Raw genomic sequence first — 22,221 nt, forward strand, 5'->3', positions numbered from 1 at the left:
ACCATATCTTAAATTAAAGGTATATTGTAAGTATTTAAAAGTATACTTTTAATACTGAAATGAGTGGACTTAGGATATAATAGTAACCTATGTATTACTATTTTATTTATGGCCTTTTTTATGTGACACAGTTTTGAAAAATTTTGATGTATCTCTTAATAAGAAGTCTACACTAACTCTTGCACATGACAAGTTTCTCAACATTGGAGATGTTCAGATGGTTTAATGAATACTTGCCTAAAACTGTTAGAAAAGAGGAAAATTGTAAGGTCATTCTCCATCATAAAATCCCATGAATTTGCCTGTCTAGATCAACAGAGAGGGAGAGGAGAGGAGAGGAGAAGGGAGAGGAGAGGAGAGGAGAGGAGAGGAGAGGAGAGGAGAGGAGAGGAGAGGAGAGGAGAGGAGAGGGAAGGGGAAGAAAGGAGAGGGGAGGGGAGGGGTATCAATTTCTGTAATTTCAAGATCCACTGTTTGATAGTTTATGACATAAATTAGAAGATTAGCTAAGCATACAAAAAGTCAAGTATTTGAACTTTTAACCTCATGGGAAAAAATGGTCCAATAAAGAGGTTGAGCATGAACAGTACTTTTCCACAATTCACTTGGTCTCTGTCCTATTAAAGGCTTACTACTTGTTATGTGGAATTTTCCAACTTAATAGAAAGTCATTTTTCTTATTAAACATTAATATATAAACAGTCATTAAAACAATAAAATCTTACTTATTGACATCTTGCTACTGTTGGCCTCTATTTTAGTAATATGCAGGATAATTTATAGTTCAGACACATTTTAGATGCATCTTTGTCTGCGAAGATCATCTTACTCTGTTTTCCCAATCAGATTTATAAATCTCATAAAAGAACCATCTACCACAGTGACCATCCTCACAAGTCACTATGAGAGGAGACAGTCTAGAATCCTGGACCCCAAGAATGTGTATCCCCTTCTGACTCACTATCTCTTTCTTGGGGAAGGCGCTTTGAATAGCAAGAAGGTCTTACTGCCTCTTTCTCATTAACCTCTGTCCTCACCCTCCTGCTCTATCCTTGGTCTCACAGAAAGAACTGACTTTTTCTCTTTTTTCTTTGAAAAAAAAAGAATTAGACCTAAAATTAAAGAGTCAAGTGCCAGATTCAGATTCTGAAAGATTCAGTGTTTGTCCATCAGTGGTCCACTTCTTTGTACCTATTTTCATGTTCCCCATTAGAAACAGATCATAATAATATCTACCCTATAGATTTGGAGCATATAAATGCAAATGGATATGTAAAAACTTCTGGGAAAAAACTATCATGGCTTATTAAGTATTCAGTATATATACTTGGTCAGACTGAAACCGAATGATCAATTTCTTACTAAAACTCAGTCACAGGTACATTATAATTCATGGTTCTATTCATTCTATTCTTTCTCATTTAGTGTATGGTTTAAATTTCTGTAATAAAATAATTAAAAGAAAGTCTTTTAGGATGAATTATACTGAAAATTAAAATTCTAGAAAAAAAGGTCATACGTAGTCACTTCACATCTCAAAAAATGTTATTTAGATTCTAATGAAGCACATAAATATAACATAAGATTTAATAATTTTCAGTAGATTCTGGATGAGACTAAATTTCTCACCTGTATACATATTAGCCTTAAATTTATATGTGCATAAAATTATTATCCATTTCATCTAACAATACCTTATGACTTTCCCAAATATATATATTTTTTTAAAACAGCTACTGTAAACCATAAAAGCATAGTGTGGAATGCTGGGGGAAAAAAAAGAAAAACAATAAGATCAGACAAGCTCAATCCTGAGCCAAAAGCAATGGCGTGACTCATTTTAAGGGAATGTGTATTTTGGCAAAGGCTGAAATCTAAAATGTGGTAGATTCTATAAAAAATGATAAAAGTCCATATAGCATGGACTCCCAGTCATAATTTGGCCTTTTTAGACAGATCTGTCTTCAAATAATGAGAGATGTGGTAAACTATTTGCATAGTATTCTTTAAATCTTTAAAAATATGTATATATTACTTCTCCTTCTGCCCACAGGCAAGACCATAGGCAAGATTCAGCTATTCTGAATTAAACAGTGTTTCAGCTTATACCATCTGCTTTCAATGCCACATAATTCACCAAAGGATTAAAGAGAATGGCAGGTATGCCTTATTTTTATCATCCTCCCTTCATCAATCACAAAAAATTAATATGAATGTAGGCCCCTTACTGAAATGTAGATTTTGCTGGCACGGGAGAGGTTATTAGTGTTCTACTACTAAAAAGAGGGAATCATAAGCTGGTAGATATTGTAGATTTTGTATATTCTTAATACTTTGAGTACTCAATTTATTTTCAAAAATAATAAATAAATATGAGCTCTTAGCACCAAAGCTATGATTCCTGAAGAAGTCAAAGAAAAAATATATTTTATGAATAGAAGCTTATGCAACATATATGAAATCTCCTTTAGAATTTGGTACTAACTACTCTATTTTGAATTAAGTATTCATATTCAGCCTAAGAAAATATCTCTGCCCAGTTAAATGGATTTTGTATAAGAGCAAAAGATTGTTTTACATCATTGTTAATCCAATTTTATGCAGTATTTATTAATGTTTATCATTAATACTGGCACTTCACACACATTAATTCAGCTGTCACAGCATTGTCAGAAATCTATCAATTTTTTCATTATGATGAATTTACATTCATTTCCATGGCACATCCATTAAAGCATTAGACTAGTCCATAAATTAAACTATGAAATTATTTTATAAATCCTATATTCAGAAGTATCTGTTCAGCATTCCCTTAAAAATTGTTTTAAACACAAAGTTGTATATTACATTATTTGCTCCCTTTTGCGTTAAATTAATCCCTAACTCACTTTTTAAGAGATATTTTACCAGTAGTTCAAAATAAAGTATACAGAATGATATACAAATAGTACTCTGAAAGCAAGAAAACTGGAGCATCATTTATACTTTGAAGACTTCATGTCATTTTACAATAGTATATATTACCTGACTAATTAGGGGATCCTATAAACAAGTAATAACATTGTATCAGACAATTCAATAAATGAGGTCTTCTAGTAAGATATATCTTGTAGCTAGTCCAGTATATCAGAAAAAAAATCTTACTTTTTGGCTTTTCCTGCTTACTTTTACTGGGACCTACAGAAATCGTATTTTTACAGGCTCAGACGAGGACTGTTCCTATTTGGAGTCTCACAATCTTGGAGGGCCTACAATTAGTCACATTTCCAGTCCTGGTATTTCATGCGCAATGACTATCAGCTCCTTCATAATTCCCACCACCGTAGGCTGCTCACAGAATTTTGTTCCAACAGTCCAGGTTATGATATTCCCAGAAAGAGCAAGCTATGCCTAAATCCAAACATTTTCCATTTGTCTTCTTCAGTAGTGTAACCTAGTATTTCTCAATGTGAAAGTCTCAAAACATACTCATTGCAATCATCAATCTTTGTTCAGTAAAAACATAGCTTCTTGTGTATGGGTACATGGGAACTCTGTACTATCTTCACAAGTATTCTATAAATTTAAAGTTGTTCTAATATTAAAAGTATGTATTTTAAATTTACCTACTTAGGTTCCAAACTTATCGGCTAAATCATTATTTCTAGGATTGGCATGAGGGAAAGTGCATTGCAAAAAACATCCTAGCTGATTTTTATGGACAGTAGTTTCCATAGTGTCTAGGAATAGCCTTATGACCTCTATACTCTCTTCAGAATTGTCCAATTGACTGACTGACCAACTTCCAATGAGAACCTGAGACCCTAGAGGCTATCATTGCTCTGCCCATGATCCAAATTATTGGATGTATCTTTTGCAGGTAATAGCTTCTTAGGCATAAAAATAACATCACCTGGAATCAATTATAGGTATGCTGACTGATGAAGTGATCTCCTGGAATTAGTAAGTGGCATAAACACCAAGCTTCCCTCACTAGGTCCAACCTCAAGTCCCGAACTAATAGATCCTCCACTGCTAACTCATTCTTCTGGATCATGAAATGCCTCCCATTGCCATACTTCTGACTGAAGATAAAGGTGGGGGAAAGGATGAGAAATCCTGTTTTGAGGGAGGAGAAAAGCCTTGCCATCACAAAATTCTAAAAAATAAATAAACAGAGGTATAGTAAATGGGAATATTTCATGTTTCTTATGGCTTTTTAGAATCAGAAAGTAATTACTTATTACTTACATTATTTACATTCATTTATTTATTTGCCTAAACCAAGTGTTGCATTAAGTAACCACAAATGAAATATGTTACTAACTAGTTACTTAACAGTATGAGTGAAATTATGTTATATGTAATATGATACAATTATATTAAAATTGATGAATCCACCCATCAGCATTTATAAAAATGCTCTAAAATTTGTCAAATTTGCTTTGCATTAAGAATTCTTATGTAAAACCTGAAAATTATTTTGAGAAAACAACCAGATTACTCCTGAGTCCTTTTTCTGAATGATCTTTACTACTACTTTTACTCACAGGAACCCATAAAACAAAATTAATATTATTTTAAGGCACAAACTGTGTCACCTAATGAGCTTTATCTTCTTGTTAACCTTTTAAGGCTATTTTCCATACTATTCAATTTAGGTGTACCATTCAAGTCTCCTGGTCCCAAAATGATTTCAAGGAATTATGTTTCCAACAAACTCCTCAAATTACTTGATTTTAATCTTGTCTTTTTTCATAAAACTTAAATTAAATTAATGAACAGAAAATGCCTTCTGTGTGCCTAACTAGAAAAAAACCTGAAATATTAAAAGAATGTGCCAAAACCTGATTCACATCATCCAGTGCTAGGGACCCTGGGTCAGGCATCCTGGCCCCCTGTGCTGCTCTTGTTCAGTGGGGACTATGCCAGAAACAACTAGTCATTGTGAGGAATTGTTTAAAAATGAATGTGCTGAAGATTTTCTGATTCACATTCATTATCCACTGACCTGCTCTCAATGGATTTCACAAAGAGAAGCAAAACTAATTACCTCAGACCAGGCTGTCTGGAAAATAATGGCACAGTGATTTAGAGAAAAGCATTCATGCTGTAGAGGCCTTTTGGAATAGTGTATATTTTAAAAATTAAATATCACACTTTTTTAATGATAAAACTTTTGCATTTGAACTAATGCACCATCACTTCTTAAAAAAATCAGTACTAAACAAAAAGACCTCTGTGGGCTAAATATTAATACCATTAGTTAGCTTCATGTTAAGTGATCTTAACATACTTGAAGAGAGGCTTGCAAAATATAGGGGATTATATGTGTGAAGAAGGGCACTTTAGAAATGAGGAAAGAAAATAATATGATAAACATTAGGAGGTCTAGGGTAAGTTGTTTATTAATCCCATTTATTATCACTGTCTTAATATACCACAAAAATAATTGTTTATTTTTTCTTAATAAAACATGCATAATGGATAATGAGATTGTTTTCCAGTGAAGCCTGTCTTGTTACAAGGGTTTACTGATCTTATTGATATGCAAGGAAATTCTGTAAATCTCTTTATAGCTTAGTGTAGGATAGGTAGCAATGACAGCATTGAAATCTATTGTTTTGAAGGGCAGCAAGCTATTAGAGATTTGTCAGTAGAAATATAACGTCTGCATCAGTGCATTTTGGAAACATGAAGAGGTTACAAGACATTAGCAAAAAAATATCTGAAATAAAAATGAGGGGGATCTATGTGATGATTACAATCTTATGACCACAAAAGTGAAGGAAATCAAGAACACAGTAGGAGTTAGACCACATACTGGATAGAACAGTGGCTCCCAGAAGCCCTAATTATGGGGTCCTCTCTCACTGCTAAAAAAAAATAATCATATGAAAATTAGTAAAGAGAAGTTAGAGATGAAAACTTAGTCTAGTGGTTCAGTTGAACTACTTTGGAAGAAGTCTGAAAAGGTTTGGAAAAGAATTATATTGCAAAAGCTAAAATCAAGAGATAAACAAATTGCATTATATGTAAAATGTTTATGTAAATCCTCACACTGGGAGGAGACTAGGAAGATGCCGGAGTAGGAAGATCCTAAGTTTAGCTTATCCCACAGATATACCTAGATAACAGCCATAGTGGTGTAACTAACCCAGAAAACCACCTGAAGACTGGTAGAAGAGACTCTCCACAGTTAAGCATAGAGCATACGCCACCTTGAAAATGGTCGGAAGGGTAGAGATGTGGTCAGAAATGAGACTGACCTTTCAAATTAACCACAAATGGTAGGGACACCACAAGCACAAAGAAGGGAGAGGAACAAACTCCATACCATGCACCCAGACACAGAGGTGGGAAAATATGTCTCCATAACACTTGGTTATGAAAACCAAAGGGGTTTAACTTTATGAGTTCTTACAATCAATGAAGCTTAACACAAGGAACTTTAAAAATCATCTAAGTTCTGGGAGGGCCCAAGGGTGACAGGAAACAGTTCCCACTTTTAAAGAAACAGCATAACAAATAATCCTGCCAATATACAACATAAAATCAGTAGTTTGAAAAGTACCTGGTGTATGTGATAAACAGATTCATTTACTAATCTCAGAATTTGTACACTGGAGGGGCAGAGAACCTTAGGAGTCTACTCCTCAAAGAACAAAAAGAGTTGCCTACATCATTCCTCTACTTATCCCCAACCCTGGGCTAGATACCCAGAGAGCTGTTAGAACAAGCACAAACACACTCCACACCTAGCTTGCTAACAGTGAATGTCCCACCCCTGCATTCTATTGTGGACTACCCCATCCCACCCACCCCACTCTGCAAAAGTCCAAAGAAAGCAGACACCTATCATTCTGTTAGCAGCCCAAAGAGACCAGCACCATTCCAAAGTGACTCATGCCCTGGGATGAGGGGAAGATAATCACACACAGTAGTTTGAATGTAGTCCCAACAATGGGTTGGGAGCAGACAGCTGATCTCACAGCAGACACTGTCCACCACCAAAAGCTTCACAGGTGCAACACAGAGAACCCAGTAGCTCAGGTCACTGCAACACCAACAGATATATTGGGGGCCAGGCATGTGTTCTGACCAAAGGGCCTTTCCACCAACAAAACCTCTCAGAGAATATATGAGGAAAGTAACCTGAAGTTTGGTGTGACCACAGTTCTGGAATTGGGCTGAAGGCAAGCATCTGGTCTAACCCGACTCAAGCCCAAGAGAGCTTCAGATCAGCCCCTTACCAGCACAGGGACCAAACCCTGCCTGAAACAGGCAAGGAGGGCCATTGCAGCCAGTTGAACTAAAGACAAACAGGGCCTAACTGCAACAAGAGGAGGCGTTCAGGACACATAGGGGACATACTTGAAGTGCTAGGTTCTAGTGAATGAGAGACATTGCACTGGAGCACTGCAGGATCTCTTCTTCATAAGGCCACTACTTTCAAGTGCAGGAGACATAGTTAACTTTCCTATATAAGGAACAGATGCAAAGTATTAGACAAAATGAGCAAAAGAGCTTATAAAATGCATATAAGTAATATGTCTGATAGAGAATTCAAAGTAATGGCCATAAAGATACTTACTGGATTTCAGAAAAGAATGAAGGATCCCAGTGAGACTTTCAATAAAAAAAGAGAAAATATTTTTAAAAGAACACATCAGAGGTAACTCAAGTACACTAGACAATAAATCATAAACCAGAGGAAGCAGAAGAATGGATCAGCAAGCTGGAAGACAAAATAATGGAAAAAAAAAGTTGAACAGAAAAAAGAAAAAGGTATAATAAAAAATAATAGGTTATGGGAATTCAGCAATATCATCAAGCATAAAAACATTCACATTATAGGGATACTAGGAGAAGAGAGAGAAAGGGGGCATATAGTTTACATAGATATATATAATAAGTAACAAGAAACAATAGCTGGAAACTTCCCTAATCTGGGGAAGGAAAGAGAAATCCAGATCCAAGAGGCACAGAGAGCCCCCCAATAAAATCAGTCCAAAGAGGTCCATACCAAGAGACATAAAAATTAAAGTGGTAAAAATTAAGGATAAAGCGGGAATTTTTTAAAACAAGAAGAGAAAAGTTATATTCAAGGAAAAACTCATAATGCTATGAGCTGATTTTTCAGTTTTTAAGCACAAACATTGCAGGCCAGAGGGAATGGAGTTATATATTCAAACTGCTGAAAGAAAAGGAAAAAAAAATATAGCAACAGTACTCTATCCAGCAGCTATCATTTAGAACAGGAGAAGAGATAAAAAAAGTTCCTACACACACACATGCACACACACACACACACGAAGTCAAAGAAATTCACTATCACTAAACCAGCCTTACAAGAAATATTAAACAGAATTCTTGGGTGGAAGTGAAAGACCATACTCAGGAATTAGAAAGCAAACAAGAAAAAAAAGTTGCACAGGTACATGCAAACATCATAAAAGTAGTAAATTAATCATTTATAAAATCAATATGGGTGATCCCTGGGTGGCTCAGCAGTTTGGCGCCTGCTTTTGGCCCAGGGTGTGATCCTGGAGTCCCGGGATTGAGTCCCACGTCAGGCTCCTGGCATGGACGTTGCTTCTCCCTCTGCCTGTGTCTTTGCCTCTCTCTCTCTCTCTCTCTCTCTGTCTGTCTATCATGAATAAATAAATAAATACATAAATAAATAAATAAAACTTTTTAAAAAATAAAAAATAAAAATCAATATGGAGGTTGAGGCACAAAAGCAGAAAAATACATTATATTTATAAAAATCAGTAAGGGGATACAGAAAATAAACATATAGAAATTATAGCATCATATACATGAAACTTTGGGCAGGAGGAAGGAAAAATTGAGTGCTGTTAGAATGATTCAAACTTTATGTGAACGTCAACCTAATATAGACTACTATACACATAGGGTGTTATATATAAGCCTAATAGTAACCAAAAATCAAAAACTGGTAATAGATATGCAAAAAATAAATAAGAAGAATCAAAGATCACTAAAGATAGCCATCTAACCACTAGGAAGAAAGAGAAGAAAGGAACAGAGAACAATTATAAAGAACAACCTGAAAGCAAGTCACAAAATGACAATAAGTACATACCTATCAAAAATTATGTTGGATGTAAATAGACTAAATGCTCCAATTTAAATATATGGTGACTAAATGGATAAAAAGATAACACTGATCTATATGTCACCTACAAGAGACCCACTTCAGACCTAATGGCAAATGCAGATTCAAAGTAAAGAGATAGAAAAATGTTTATCATGCAAATGAAAGTGAAAAGAAGTCAGAGTACCAATACTTAGACAAAAATATACTTCAAAACACTGTAACGAGAAAAGGGACATTACATAATCATAAAGGGAGCAATCCAAAAAGAAAATATCACAACTGTAAATATTTTTTTAAAAATGAAAATATTTATGCACCTAACTTGGGAGTACCCAAATATACAAAGCAACTATTAAGACACAAGAGAAGAAATTTATAGTAATACAATAATAATAGAGGCTTTAATAACCCACTTACATCAATTGGGTAGATCTTCCAGACAGAAAATCCACAAAGCAACAGTGGCTTTGAATGACACGTTGTACCAAATGGATCTAACAGATATATCCAGAACATTCCATCCAAAAACAGAAGGAATAGAAGCAGGATGGAGTTAAGATAGTAGAGTAGCAGTGGGACCCAGGGCTTGCCTCATCCTGTGAACATAGCTAGTTTACATCAAATCATTTTGAACATCTAGGAAATTGATCTGAAGGTTAAGAGAACAATCTGCAGAATTCAAGGGAAAGAAAGTGGTAGGTACAAGGTGCAAAGATATGAATTGGGGAAGAGAAAGACCACAAAGCTGCAGAGGGGATGGAACCCTTTTTGCATAGTGAGGAGAGAAAGAGGGGGGAAGACAGAACAGTACATCAGATTCACCCAAGAAAAACACTTCCCCAAAACCATTGACTGGGGAATTGAGAGTATCTGATTACTGCAAGTTTTTACAGATAGAACTCAAATTCTGAGTTTTAGAAGCCCACAAATTCACTGTAGTTAGCCAGATGGGCATAGTGCTACTGCTGAGGAGAAGGAAGGCAGAGGCCTCGGAGCAGACAGCATGATGTAGGGATCCACTGGGTCACACTGGAAGAGAATTATACCTTTCCTGGAGCACATTTGGAAGAGGGTATATTGCATCTCCAAGGACAAAAGACCTGGTGGGTGCCATTGAGTGGACATTCATCAGCAAGTGACAAAAATGTGTACAGAAAGCAGATAACCTGGTCGCTACTTTCATCATAAACTCTAAGCAACTGTGCAGCTATGCAACTGTTTTTCTGTGACAAAACAGCAGCAGACACAGCACAGCGAGGCTCTCCTCCCAAGGAGCAGAGTGGGTCCATGTCCTCTAGGTCCTTTAAGATTTGGAGTTTTAAATCCCAGCCATGCACTGGAATAAGAGCATAGGAGAACTGTGGCACGAGGTGTGCTGATGGTCTAGGTACAGACTGGATGGGGGCAAGGATATGACAGAAGCCTGGGACACAAGAAGGGAGATTGTTTGCTTTTCTGTGAAGGCCTCCTGAATGGTGGCAAGCATGAGCTTCCTTTTCTGGGATGGAGAGAGTAGGTGATGCCATTTTCCCCACCCCTCACCCCCTGAAACAGCACAGTCAGATTTCAGTGAGCAACACAGTGCCCCCAGTGGAGGCTGGAACCATTTACACCAAACTCCACCCACCTGCACCCTGCTGGTACATCCTTACTAGGGCAAGACTTTAAGCTAGCACAGTGGGCCTATTCGCCAGAAGATCAGCACAGAACCCCTGCATGCACCAAGCTGACTAATCATAGAGTACTCCAAAGCATCAGCTTCAGTTCTGGTGGAAAAAGGACCAGGCTTTTTTTTTTTTTTTTCCTTTGGAATCGGGTCTATAGTTTTATATTTGTGTTTGTTTTTTCATTTCTTTTTCTCTTTTTTTTCTGGAACAGACTTCTTTTTTTCTTTCTTTTTCTTTGGAATCAGACACAATTTTTTCTTTGTAAATTTGTATTTTTCTTTTTCTCTTTTTATGGATCCATCTTTTTTTTTTTTTAATCAGGCTTATTTTAACATAAAATCAAAGCACACCTACTTAAAGGTCCCTACTGAACACAAGGAGGAACTCTGCAGAAGACTGACCCATGGGAAAGAGCAGCTAAAACACAACAGCAGAGTGCACACAGCATACACTAGAAACACTTCCTGAAGCACCAAGCTCTGGACAGTGTATGATCCCTTCTAAATATAGTGTTACTCTCATGAACAGGAAATATAACAAGCTTTTATAACATGCAAAAGACAGAAACTTACACAAAATGAAGAGATGGAGGAACTCTCCACAAAGGAAAGATCAAGAAGAAATCACAGCCAGATGTAAGCAATGTATCTGAACAAGAATTCAGAGCAACAGTCAAAAAAATATTAGCTAGGCTTGAATGAAGCATGGAACACACCAAAGAAACCCTTGATACAGAGATAAAAGACCTAAATATTAGTCAGGCTGACTAAAATGCTATAACTGAGATGCAAAACCAACTGGATGTCATCACAAGGATGAAAGAAGCAGAAGAACAAATAGGTGATATAGAAGATAAAATTATAAAAAATAATGAAGCTGAAAAGAAGAGGGAAAGAAAACTATCAGATCACAAATGCAGACTTCAGAAACTCAGCAACTCCATAAAGTGTAATAATATTTATATTATAAGAGTCCCAGAAGAAGAGTGGAGGGATAAAAGGGCAGACGGTTCATTTGAAGGATTTATAGCTGAGAATTTCCCTGATATGGAGAAGGAAACAGGTATTTCAGTCCAGAAGGCACCGAAAATTCCCCTCAAAATCAACAAAAACAGTTCAGCACCAGGTTTAATAGTGAAACCTGCAAAATACAATGATAGAGAATTCTGTAAGCAGCTATTGACAAAAGGTCCTTAACCTACACAGGTAGACATATAAGGTTAGCAGCAGACCTGCCACAGAAACTTTGAAGGCCAGAAGAGAGTGGCATCATATATTCATTACTAAATGGGAAAAATATGCAGCCAAAAATACATATACATATAAAGGCTGTCATTCAGAATAGGAAAAGGAGTTTCCTTTCCCATTGCTAAATGGGAAAAAATATGCAGCCAAAAATACATATACATATAAAGGCTGTCATTCAGAATAGGAAAAGGAGTTTCCAAGACAAGCAAAATCTAAAGGAGTTTGTGAACACTAAACATGTTTAAAAAGACACTTTGAATGGCTCAGGTCATGATCTCAGGGCTGTAAAATCAAGCCATCTGTCAGACTCTGCAATGAGCTAAACATCAAGCTTGCTTAGGATTATTTTCTCTCCTCTCCTTCTGCCCCTCTCCTAAACCTGAATTGCAAGAGTAGTTCAACATTCACAAATCAATCAACATGATACATCATGTCAATAAGAGAAACAATGAAAAAAAAAGATCATTTCAATAAATGCTGAAAAAGCATTTGACAAAGCATCAATCAAAGCATTCATGATTTAAAAAAAAAAGAAAAAAAGAAAAAAACTCAACAAAATAGCTTTAGAGGTAATGAACCTCAACATACTGAAGTCCATATACGAAAAACCCACAGGTAACATCCTTAATGGGAAAAAACTGAGAGCTTCTCCCCTAAGGTCAGGAATAAGACAAGCATGTCCAATTTCATCAATATTATTCAATGTTGAACTAAAGTCCTAGCCACAGAAATTAGGCAATGAAAAAAAAAAAAAAGCACTCAAATCAGTAAGAAAAAGTAAGACTTTCACTATTTGCAAATGATGTGAAACTATATGTAGAAAATCATAAAGATATCACCAAAAAAAACTGCTAGACCTGATAAATGAATTTTGTAAAGTAGCAGGATACAAAAGCAATGTACAGAAATCTGTTGCATTTCTATACACCAATAATGAAGCAGCATAAAGAGAAATTAAGAAAACAATCTCATTTATAATTGCTCCCAAAATAGCAAGATACCTAGGAATATACCTAACCACAGAAGTGAAAGACCTTTATGAAAACTATAAAACCTTGATGAAAGAAATTGAAGTTAACATAAACAAATGGAAAGGCATTCCATGCTCATAGACTGGAAGAACAGATATTGTTAAAACGTCTATACAACCCTAAGCAATCTACAGATTTAATGGAATCCCTATCAAAAAATACCAACAGACTTTTTCACAGAACTAGAAGGAACAATCTTAAATTTGTATGGAACCACAAAACACCCCAAATAGACAAACCAATCTTGAAGAACAAAACTGGAAGCATCACAATCCTGGACTTCAAATTATATTACAAAGTGGTAGTAATCAAACAGTATGGTTCTGGCAAAAAAATAGACACACAGATCAATAGGACAGAATAGAAAATCACAAAATATACCCAGAGTCATATGGCCAATCTTCAACAAAGCAGGAAAGCATATCCAATAGGAGACCATTTCTTCAACAAATGAAGTTGGGAAAACTGGACAGCAACATGCAAAAGAGTGAAACTAGACCACTTTCTTACATCATACACAAAAATAAACTCAAAATGGATTAAAGACCTAAATGTGATACTTAAAGCCATAAAAGTCCTAAAAGAGAACAGAAGCAGTAACTTCTTTGACACCAGCTGTACTAAATTCATTCTAGATACATCTCCTGAAGCAAGGGAAGCAAAAGCCAAAATAAACTATCGAAACTTCATCAAAATAGCTTTTGCACAAGGAGGGAAACAATCAACAAAATTGAAACAACCAACAAATTCTATGGAATGGGAGAAGATATTTATAAATGACATAGCCTATAAACGGTTAGTATCCAAAATACATAATTTATAAAATTCAACACCCCCAAAATGAGTAATCCAATTAAAACATGTGCAGAACACTATTTCTAAAACTAATGATGTAGGGGATTCCTGGGTGGCGCAGTGGTTTGGCACCTGCCTTTGGCCCAGGGTGCGATCCTGGAGACCCGGGATCGAATCCCACATCGGGCTCCTGGTGCATGGAGCCTGCTTCTCCCTCTGCCTATGTCTCTCTCTCTCTCTCTCTCTCTCTCTCTCTCTCTCTCTCTCTGTGTGTGACTATCATAAATAAATAAATAAAATAAATAAATAAATAAATAAAACTAATGATGTACTATAAGTTGATCTATTGAATATAAATAAAAAGGAAAAATAAATAAAAATTAAAAATGTGCAGAGTCATGAACAGACATTTCTCTAAAGAAAACATCCAGGTGGCCAACAGACACATGAAAAGATGCTCAACAGAATAGAGAACCCAAAAGTGGACCCTGAACTGTATGGTCAACTAATGTTCGATAAAGGAGGAAAGACTATCCATTGGAAGAAAGACAGTCTCTTTAATAAATGGTGCTGGGAAAATTGGACATCCACATGCAGAAGAATGAAACTAGACCACTCTCTTGCACCATACACAAAGATAAACTCAAAATGGATGAAAGATCTAAATGTGAGACAAGATTCCATCAAAATCCTAGAGGAGAACACAGGCAACACCCTTTTTGAACTCGGCCACAGTAACTTCTTGCAAGATACATCCACGAAGGCAAAAGAAACAAAAGCAAAAATGAACTATTGGGACTTCATCAAGATAAGAAGCTTTTGCACAGCAAAGGATACAGTCAACAAAACTCAAAGACAACCTACAGAATGGGGGAAGAGATTTGCAAATGACGTATCAGATAAAGGGCTAGTTTCCAAGATCTAAAAAGAACTTATTAAACTCAACACCAAAGAAACAAACAATCCAATCATGAAATGGGCAAAAGACATGAAGAGAAATCTCACAGAGGAAGACATGGACATGGCCAACATGCACATGAGAAAATGCTCTGCATCACTTGCCATCAGGGAAATACAAATCAAAACCACAATGAGATATCACCTCACACCAGTGAGAATGGGGAAAATTAACAAGGCAGGAAACCACAAATGTTGGAGAGGATGCGGAGAAAAGGGAACCCTCTTACACTGTTGGTGGGAATGTGAACTGGTGCAGCCACTCTGGAAAACTGTGTGGAGGTTCCTCAAAGAATTAAAAATAGACCTGCCCTACGACCCAGCAATTGCACTGTTGGGGATTTACCCCAAAGATACAGATGCAATGAAACGCCGGGACACCTGCACCCCGATGTTTCTAGCAGCAATGGCTGCAATAGCCAAACTGTGGAAGGAGCCTCGGTGTCCATCGAAAGATGATGGATAAAGAAGATGTGGTCTATGTATACAATGGAATATTCCTCAGCCATTAGAAACGACAAATACCCACCATTTGCTTCGACATGGATGGAACTGGAGGGTATTATGCTGAGTGAAGTACGTCAATCTGAGTGAAGAAGGACAAACATTATATGGTCTCATTCATTTGGGGAATATAAATAATAGTGAAAGGGAATATAAGGGAAGGGAGAGGAAATGTGTGGGGAATATCAGAAAGGGAGACAGAACGTAAAGACTCCTAACTCTGGGAAATGAACTAGGGGTGGTGGAAGGGGAGGAGGGCGGGGGGTGGGGGTGAATGGGTGATGGGCACTGCGGGGGCAATTGAGGGGATGAGTACTGGGTGTTATTCTGTATTTTGCTAAATTGAACACCAATAAAAATAAATTTATTATTAAAAAAACAAAGAAAAGATGCTCAATAGCACTTACTTACCTTTAGGAAAATGAAAATCAAAACTGCAATGAGATATCACCTCACATCTATCAAAATGGCTAACATCAACAACACAAGAAATAACAGGTGTTGGCATGGATGAGGAGAAAAAGGAATGCTCATGCACTGTTGGTAGGAATGCAAACTGGTGCAGCCACTCTTGAAAACAGTATGGGGAAGTTCCTCAAAAAGTTAAAAATATAACTACCCTATGATCCAGGAATTGCACTACTGGGAATTTACTCAAGGAATAGAAAATCACTAATTCAAAGGGTTACATGGAGCCCTGTATTATCTACAATAGCTAAGATAAGGAAGCAGCCTAAATGTCCATTGACCGATGAATGGATAAAGAAGATGGGGTATAGTGGGATATTTTCCAACCATAAAAAAGAATACTTTTTGTACAAAGTAAAAAATACACTCACAAGGACATAATGCTAAATGTAATAAACCAGTCAGAGAAAGACAAATACCATATGATTTCCCTCATACGTGGAATTTAAGAAACAAAGAAGCAAAGGGGGGAACAAAAGAATGAGAGAGACACAAATCAAGAGTCAGACTTATTTATAGAGAACTGATGGTTACCAGAGAGGAAAGGGGTGTGGTGATGGGTTAAACAGGCGATGGGAATTAAGGAGTACATTTGTCATGATGAGCACAGGGTGATGTATGGAAATGTTGAATCGCTATATTTTACACCTGAAACTAATAAAACAGTGTGTATTAACTAACTGGAATTAAAACTTTAATCAATAAACTGAAAAAAGAGTATATTTGTGATGTGCACTGAGTACTGTATAGAATTGTTGAATCATTTTATTGTACACCTGAAACATATAATAATATATGTTAATTATACTTGAAATTTAAAAAAATAAATAAAAATTACAAAAACTAATGCTCACACTGAAAAACTGGTTATATCTATGCAAGTTTTCTCCTAGTGAGCACAGTACATTCACTTGACATAGTGAATCACATTATGGACCTCTACATTGTTTCACCAGTACTAGTATTGCCTGAACTTTTCCCTGCACTGGTCAAGAGCAGAAGCTCAGTTGGCTTCTCTCAATGGGGTATAGGATGCTGCTTCCTGGCTTCTCTCTGCCTGTTTTCACACAAGAGAGGACTCTGTGATTAGAACTGAAGGTCAGCTAGTAACTATTATACTCCTCTGTTCCTTTTTTTCCCTCCCTTATTCTACTCTCCCTGCCTACTGAGTAAAACAAACAGAAATTTCTCCTTTAACTTAATAAAGAGAAGCTATAATAGTATTATCTTACCTAGTTTTAATTTGTAGACCTTGAAAACACCCACAAACTCCAAGGATCACAAGAGAAACAAACGTATTTGAGCCTAAGAAAAGAGAAAGAGAGAGAGAGAGATAAAACTCTTAATATTTTCTGGAATATGGAGTTAAATGTATAATCTTTGGTGATTCACAATAGGCATAAATAAAACTGTTCTGTTTCCTTTAAAGGTAAGACCAAACATTCATGTAAATAGTCAAATGCAATATATTATATATATTACACTAAATATGCACATTTTTATGATGCATATTTGATTGGTTGTACAAACAACATAGAAGACATAATGATACTATCCAAAAAGAACACAGTTTTATTACAGTTGTATATATAACTGTAATAACTTAATTTTATGTCAGATTGGTTATCATTCTTTGTTTCTTTCTTAATACCATTATAAAAGTAATTGTTTGGCAAACTTACTCAAAACACTTGTATAAAGCTTTTCTTGATGTCCTACTAGAGAATCCACTACCTATTCTGTTAGTTAATAATTTTTGTAATAAAAACATTAACGCAAGGTTATTATATCGTATTGTAATTATAGATGTGCCCTCAATACACTCTTTGGTTGAATGCCAAATATTGAACATTAAAATCAGTATTTAGGGTAGGCCAACTAATGCCATCATAGAATGAACTTTTGGGAGTTGAAGAAAAAATTTTCAAAGTTTCCTAACAGGTTTACTGTTAAGTTTACTACTAATAATATAGATGTCAATTTTAATGGTTTGAAAATTTAATTTGGAAAACAACTCCGCTAACTTTCAATGTGGTTCGTAGGTGTGCAATTGTTTGGAAATACATTCTGTCAATGTAGGCTACTGCTGATGGTCATGTTTTGCACTAACTATGAAAGTTTTTCATCTAGGGAGAGATTTATCAGCTCTTCGATTCCTGTTATTTCCTCAAATCAGTTTCTCAGATTGGAGTTGTTTGCACAGCTTCAAGAAGATGCTGTCTATTTTCAGAAGACTTATAAATGCCTTCACATATTATCTTATCAGGAATATTTTTGCTTAGTTGTTGTTTTACATTTACTGCCTGAGATAAAATTTCTTTTAATGTTGGATCTAAAAATATAGCAATGGAGAAATTTAATTGGTTTCAATATAACAAATCTCCAAATTCCCACATACATCTCAGCTTTCATTCCATGCACGCTAATTTAGCATGTTCTGTGAAGCAAAATGTTGGGAGACTCCTTATAGAAGACAGAATGCATGAAATACTTTTGCTCTCAAGTCACACTCACTTGGTTACTTCTTTAGCATATTCTAACAAATAAACTATGTTCTCTATAAGCAAGCTGTCTTGAAAGTTGGCATTGTTATTGGCAGAGTATAGTGTTAAATCTTTAATTCAATCTTTTAAAAAATGTAATAGCCTCTATTCCATCTTGTTTGAACATCTGATATCTGACAAAGCAATTCCATCATTTATTTTATATCTTGTAAATGTTTCTGAATTAAGTAGAGTGATAACTATTTTCCTGCTTAAGGGCAGTAATTTTGTTACATAAAAATGTGTTATAATTACTCTTCTAAAATATAACTGAGGAACGTGGAAAAAAAAAACCCACTACCCATCATCTTCTTATTTATATGTCACTCCTAGCCTTCACCACATTTATTTCATTGTCAGTCACAGTTATATGACATTTGCTTTACTGATTTTCCATTCCATAAATAGTTTATCCATCAGATTCATTTGGTTGTTAGCTATGTGAGATCTAGAAGTTTTTCAACAAGTAAAGAAGGATTAAATGTTTCACAACTCAGACTTAAACTTAAAACAAATGTATGGTTGTATCTTTATATTTAAATTTGTCATTTTGAAAATAAGAAAAATACCAATTCAGTAATATTTCTAACTTTTTAGTTGGTATATGCTGCAGAATGTATGTCAAGAACTAGTGTTTCTGTTCTAGCTTTAAAGATAGAATTCTTTGCTTAGAATTCTAGCTTGGGCTAAATCAAAAATTCTTTGATAATCATCGACAAAAATAAGCCAGTTCAATAAGACTCTGTTCAAAATTTTTGCCTCTATGGACTTGAAATCATCAAAAAAAATTATTTATTTCTATATAATTTGTGAAAACTTTTGAAGTTTAAGAAGTGAAAACAAAATATGCTTTATAGTATATCATTTTTTCTCTAACTTAAATTTTCCTCTTGCTCTCTTTTGTATCAGAATTGAAAATGATTTATCATAGATTTTTGGAATCTTTCTCCCTCATGGTATTTTGTAGTGGTATTCTACTCTTAATACATTTTCTCAACTTGTACAGAATTCCCAAAAAGGAATATTAAGGCCAAAGCCAAATTTCCATGCTTCCCAAAATATGTGTTTATGCAAATACTGCCTCCACTAAATTATAAGAATCATAAAGAAAGGGAGTGCATTTTTTCTCCTTCACTGTCAAGAAGAGAGCAAGACAGACACTAGATATTCAATGAACACTTGTTGAATGAAAAAATATATGTTTAAAATGATACAGCATGATGTAATAGAAATGAATTGCATTTGCTCTATTTTTTCCATTTGCTAGTGTTATGATATTGAGCAATTTATTTTATATCTGTTAATATAAATTTCTTCATAGTAGAATATTCCTGAAACTCCCTGAGTCGAGGATATTTACAAGTGTATTTTAAAACACTTGCAGTAAGTGCCCAATATCATGACTAATAATAAGGAAGAGGAGAAAAAAGAATGAAGAATGTTATTGTTTACATTGCATAAGGAACTATTTGATGCATAGTACATAAGCACATACTTAAGGATCTAACTTACTGAACAAAATTTATTGAGCTGAAAAAAAGACAAAACGGTTATTTCTCTACTAAAATTAATGCTTTTCTTTGTCATGGGATAACTCAGGGATACATATCAAACATAAGATATTTTCTGAGAAGTCTTGAAGTTTATTTAACTCCTTGATATCAAAAATGACCAAATCTCATTTCGTCCAATAACTGTAAATGAGTATTTCTGCATTTTGGTCATGTTTCTGCCAAATTATTAGGAAAGCCCATAAATCGTTATATTATCTCCACACAATCTCTCTTATTTCTAATAATTAGTAGGGAGATCTCTTGGCTTGCATCAGCAAACTCAAAAGAATCTTTCCACTTATGTGAGTTCTGCAGTCTTCCAGATTTATATGAGAAATGACCTCAATTATTCACTTTCTTCATTTTTTCCAATTCCCTTAAGTATTGCAAAAGTACATTAACCTGAACGATGTTCCCAATATTAATATACCCATCAATCACTGCAATTTCGTCAGTCTTAATCACTAGTACCGATCACTTTTTATATAAGTACTAATTATATTCAGGTACAAAAAGTATTCAAATATCTAAGTTAATGAGACTTGCCTACACGAAAGCTCCAGTAAATATTTTCCTATTGGTGATTTTTCCATCAAATATATATATACAGATCCAAATTATTTTTAGTGAAATTTAGGGCTCTAAATCCATACTGTGTTAGCCCTATTCAATTCAACAACTCAGCTGTTTTTATTGCCTGATATTTCCACAATCTAACCAATATGCTGATGTTGAGAATTACTCAATTTTAAAACTTCATTTGCTTCCTTTATGATAGAAGCTAATTAGCTTCCTTACAAACACTCCCTCAGTCCTCCTCTTTGCTTTCTTCAAATATGCATATATAAATATCTATATAAATATAAATAAAATTTGTTTGTTAGTTAATATTTACATCTTCCACTATGGAAATATTGATATTTTGGTTAAATTATATTTTTCCCAGAATTGTAGAAGTGATGCTTTCTGTATTTCTAATTTCCAGCTATAACAACTGAGAATTTCTAGTATCAGGTTCATGATCATTTGTATGAACCAGTTTGTTGTTGGTTTTTTTCTTCCTGAAAACTTTCAGAATCTTCTCCCCAGGCTCTACTTTCTACAATTCAAAATGTTTTCCCATTTTCCATGATCTCATTTTCTAGAACTCTTAAAATTTGAATCTCTAATATCCTGAATTGATCATTTAATTTTTCTATCTTTTCTTGCATTTATTTATATTTCTTCTATTGCATTTTAATTACATTTTCTGTGATTTTTTTCTTTCAAAACCACTACTAAATGTCTTCACTATTACTTTTTTCCCAAATTGTTCTTTCCTGTACTAATTCTCTTTTATAACAGTGTATAGTTATTTTATGAGTGAACATCTCATTCTCCATCCTCTCACATTGATTATTTTCTTTAGATTCTAAAGTTCTCTCCTGCTTTCTCTATTGTTGTCTACTTTCCTTCTGGTTCCTTCAATGTGTATGGTTTTTTTCCAAATTACCACAGATGAAATACCTACAGAACTCTTACAAATCAGTAAGAAAAGGAAAGCCTACATTAAAAATGGATGAAATACTTGAACAAAAATTTTAAAAAAGAATATACCCAAATAGCTAATAATCATATGACATGTGTTCAGTGCCATCAGTCATGAAAGAAATGCAAAATAAAACTTATAAACCTCATTGTAATACTCCTACACATTCCCAAAGGCCTAAAATTAAAGGTAGACCATAACAAGTGTTGATAAGAGTGTGGAACCCATATAAAATTGCGGTAGAATAACTTCCATTTCAGACAGCCACGTCACACTTAACTAAAGACTACAAGATATTTAAAAGTATGATTTTTTTCTTGTGCGCTTTTTTTATGTTGCAGGAATGGTGGTAGTCAAGCTCCTACTGCTATTGTATATCTGTCATTTCTTTTTTTGTATTTTTAATTGTTTTTATTTACATGTTTTGGTATGTCATTCAGTTATACTGAACACTAATATCTTCGGTATGGACTTCCATATATTATCATAAAATAACTGTCTTTGTGTTGTGGATTTCTTTCCTTCTCAAATACTTAAGCAGATAATGTTGATCCTGCTGCTTTGAGCATGAATGTTTGTCTTATTATTGTTATTTTTGTTCCTTTAAACTTTGTGTTCATTTGTTTTATGTGTCTCTCTTTTTTAAGGTTTTATTTATTTATTCATGAGAGACACACAGAGAAAGGCAGACACATAGGCAGAGGGAGAAGCAGGCTCCTCAAGGGGAGCCTAATGTGGGATTCAATCCCAGGACCCCGGGATCACACTTGGAATCAAAGGCAGATGCTCAACCACTGAGCCACCCAGGTGTTCCCACGTTTCTCA

The 22,221-nt window shown here is 35.0% G+C and overlaps 1 long non-coding RNA gene across 1 annotated transcript in view; it reads right to left on the reverse strand.

Annotated features, from left to right (window-relative positions):
- Positions 1–17,079, reverse strand: part of LOC121472985 — a 78,718-nt gene extending 61,639 nt beyond the window's left edge. Inside the window, exon 1 of the long non-coding RNA XR_005983047.1 lies at positions 17,005–17,079. This is a non-coding gene — a long non-coding RNA (uncharacterized LOC121472985). The remainder of the gene's footprint in view (positions 1–17,004) is intronic.
- Between the last annotated feature and the right edge of the window lie 5,142 nt (positions 17,080–22,221).

Source organism: Vulpes lagopus, chromosome 12 (assembly GCF_018345385.1).
Source record: "Vulpes lagopus strain Blue_001 chromosome 12, ASM1834538v1, whole genome shotgun sequence".
Taxonomy (NCBI): Eukaryota; Metazoa; Chordata; class Mammalia; order Carnivora; family Canidae; genus Vulpes; species Vulpes lagopus.